This window comes from Alligator sinensis, unplaced genomic scaffold (genome assembly GCF_000455745.1).
Source record: "Alligator sinensis unplaced genomic scaffold, ASM45574v1 scaffold190_1, whole genome shotgun sequence".
NCBI lineage: Eukaryota > Metazoa > Chordata > Crocodylia > Alligatoridae > Alligator > Alligator sinensis.
The window spans coordinates 535,966-539,828 of NW_005842847.1; positions in this window are offsets into that span (position 1 = coordinate 535,966).

Below are 3,863 nucleotides of genomic sequence, written 5' to 3' on the forward strand. Positions count from 1 at the left end.
GAAATGCATGATGACCTGCTAAACTGTATTATCTTCTAATAAGGCTGTCTCAAGAAAGTGAAAATACAACGAGCACAAGGATAAGCACAAATACACTCCCTGCCTCCTCCCTCTGCCAACCTCAACAAATAGTTGCCTACTTCGCTGAAGGATGCCATTCCTCCCTGCTCCTCCCCCCAGTTTCCAACCTACACGGGCTTTTTCTCTTGGGTAGCCAAAAGCTTGAACATAGACAGCAAACTTTAATGGATTCTTCCTTGACCTTGTTAATTTGAGGCCGGTTTAAAACTGATCTTATTAACTGATGTTGCAAGAAGTGGATTGAATGGTCAGTTTTAGCCAGCACTGCCCGTCCATAAATAGTAGAAACAAGACAAGAAAATAAGAAACCCCAAACATTCCTTTTCTCAAAGTTGTATAAAATGTCTCTTTTATGCATTTATTCCATGCTCTATAGAGAAGTGAAGACTTCCGTTATCTTTTTCTACAGTAACAAGCTAGTGTGCCTCCTCTTTTGGTTCTTCTACTGCTAATTCTTCTTTTAGCCACTGTGTCAGGGTGAGCGATACTTTGCTATGGGCACACATTGTGGGATCTTTAGATCCTTTCTACTCTACTCTATACTCAGTCAAGAGTTTCCATATCCTCTGGAAGGTTGCCTCATACTCTTTTTATCAGTGGATTTGGTCCCCTGATCTTCCAATGAACATGTCCATTAAAGACTTATTACATTTTTAACCCCCAAATTATTTTTCTCTTCTTGCAGTATTTCAAATGCTGTCTGCTCGCAGAGTAGCTAAGTTGTCTTGCTTTATAAAATCATAGAAAATGAGGGTTGGAAAGGAGCTCAGGAGGTCACATCTAGTCCAACCCGTGCTCAAAGCAGGACCAGCCCCAACTACATCATCCCAACCAAGGCTTTGTCTAGTTGGGCCTTAAAAACCTCCAAGGATGGAGAGTCCACCACCTCTCTGGGTAACTTTTTCTAATGCTTTACTACCCTCCTAGGGAGAAACTGCTTCTTAATATCTAATGTCAACTCCCCTTGCTGCAACTTGAGCCCATTGCTCCTTGTTCTGTCATCTGCCACCACTGAGAACAGTCCAGCTTCATCCTCTTTGCAACCCCCCCCGAAGATAGTTGAAGCTGCCATTAAATCCCCTTTCAGTCTTCTCTTCTGCAGACTAAATAAGCCCAGGTCCCTCAACCTTTCCCTATAAATCATGTGCCCCAGTCCCCAAACCACACTAATTGACCTCACCTGAACTGTCTCCACTTCATGCCCAGAGCTGTGATTGTGTGCTTTTCCCTGAATGCATGCCATTGACTACTGTGGCAACCCAGATGAAAATGGGCAGCTTGCTGTTTAGCTGGAAGAGTCAGAACAGCTGAACCTGATGTTAAAAACTTATTTGAGGGCTGTTAGTTTATATAAAGTGGCATATATTTACCATGGTAGCTCTGCTAGGCTTGTGAGAACTACTACGAATGTTGGTTTTTTTCCTCCAACGTATTTACCTATGTATGTAGTTCACATCCTCATTTGGGCCCTTGTCACATGTTCACTTGCAACAGTTGCAAATCATTGGGGTATAGTGCCTTATTAAAGTTAGTGTGTATTAAGGAAACAACCCTCATCTGGAAGAGAATCACTTTGCAATGCTAAGAGGGCACTTACCACATGCTAAACTGCCTGGATGTGCATCTGCTTGTATTTTAACTGCACTGAAGTTGAATGTGTGACACCACCCTTTGTGAGAGTGAGGTCAATGTTGTATGCCCAGAGTTTAATCTGTGCACTGCTTATTGTGTGTGGCTTTTCCTTCAGTACTAACCCCAATTTCTGGTACCCCATTGGCTAATTTCAAATTAATAATGGCTTCATTTGCTTTCAGACAACCACACCATTAATGTCTCACTGCAGTGTTGTCCTTTCCTTCGAGCTAAGATGCAGTTTTCATTCTCCTGCCCAAACTCTGAACACTTGATGCCATTTCCCTTTTTGTCTCAGATCCCTTTTTCTGTAGTAGTTTGAATCCCTGACAATGTCCACAGAGTCAAAGCCCTGACCTCCCTCCATAAGCCCCACTCTGAACTACATGATTTTTTTGTTTGTTTTTTTTTGCTCATCAGATCCTAATTACTTAGTTAATGGTTTATTCTAAACCCTTTACTTGTGTCTCCCTGGATGGCTTAACTAAGATCCTTAATATGACCTGGTTTCTTTTATTTTACTTAGTTGGCCCCAAAGTCTTAATATGGACTCATCGGATGCATCCCCATGAGCCTGCATGTGCAGGAGCATGTGTTTCCTGTGGGACAAATAACAGCGGCATATATTTGTGGGACAAATAGCAGGGCCAGCTAGGGTCTGGGGACTTCCCAGGGCAGGAGCAGCACCAAGCCAGCCATTCAGAGCCTGGCCAGAAGTCAGAGCATGGGTCAGGCCAGCTAGGCTCGGCTTTCCAGTGGCGCACCCTGCTGACATGTGCGCTGTGCCACTTTTTTCAGCAGCATTTTTTTTTACACCAGGATCTCCCAGTGTCAGAAAAACTTGCTGCATTCAAAATTAGCAGCATGGTGAACTGCTGGTGCATGGTGCTGGTGCATGGTGAACTGCATGGTGAGCAGCTGGTGCACACGTCACGTGCAGTTTGCAGCACCTCAAACAGGTTTGAAGCTCTGCAAACCACAGGTGCGTGTTCATAGGGACACATCCATCATTCTTAAAGCAGTCAAATGCTCTTCTAGGATTTAACCTTGTGTGGCTACCCCCTTGCTCAGACACTTCATCTTTATGTACACTGCAGCACTCCTCCACTTCCTGTATTACTATTTCATAGTTAGTTTCCTCTGCCTGAGTTCACTGAAAATTAATAAAAACTTCAAGTGCCTTGGAACCAGTTATTATTAGAAATAAAGCCACTTTCTCCCTGTCCTCCTTTTTGCTGGTCCCCTTTCCTGACTGGTATTGAATGAAGCACTGTTCAAATCTTAGCTTATCGTCTTCCATATTTTTGGAGCATTTCATGTCTTGTGGGACTTTCGTTACCCCATTCCTCCACTCAATATTTTCATAGTTCATTTTCCTTTTGCTACCAGACATTTTTCAGTAATTTCTCAAACTCAGAGAATCAAGGGTCTGCTTTATTCTGTATCTGAGTTCGAAGTGCACAGCACAACAGCTGATTTCAAGTAGCTTTTGCAAGAGCCTCTTAATTATACAGCTCTCTACAAGTAGCCTCTTTTGGGCCCTTGCTCCTGTCACTGGGACAAGAGAAGTCTTGGAGAAAGCCGGATGAAGAGAATATAGCACTGGGGCACATATTGTGACCTCTGTTAAACAGTAATATATGCATGGAGCTCACGATGGCATGGCGTCTGCCCCATTTCTGCCCCAAAGAATTGCTGAGGGGAGTCATTTGGAGGTCTGTGACTTAAAGACCCACTCAGCCCCACAATAGTGAAAGGCATGACAAACCAAATCACTGTGAAGCACTTTTAGCAGATGTTCACAGAGTGTTGGCTGTGTGTGAAGTCAATGTAAACTTTGTGGCCAACATGCTATTTATTTCTTTGCAACTGGATTATACCCAGTGCCCACTGAAGTCACTGGGAGTTTTAATGGGGTTGCTATTATATGCTCTCTGTTCACTACATACCCTCTATGTGCTTGTTACAAGAACAACCCAGTCCTACCAGGGAATTGGGCTGGATCAGCAATTCTCAGCCATGGTGTGGCAACATCCTGGGGTGCCTTCATGCTTGCAATGCTTTCAAGGGGGCCATGGGGTGCTGCACAAGGTTAGCACCATTAGGTGTGCAAACACGATTTGCAAAATAAACCCAGAGATTTCAAATAG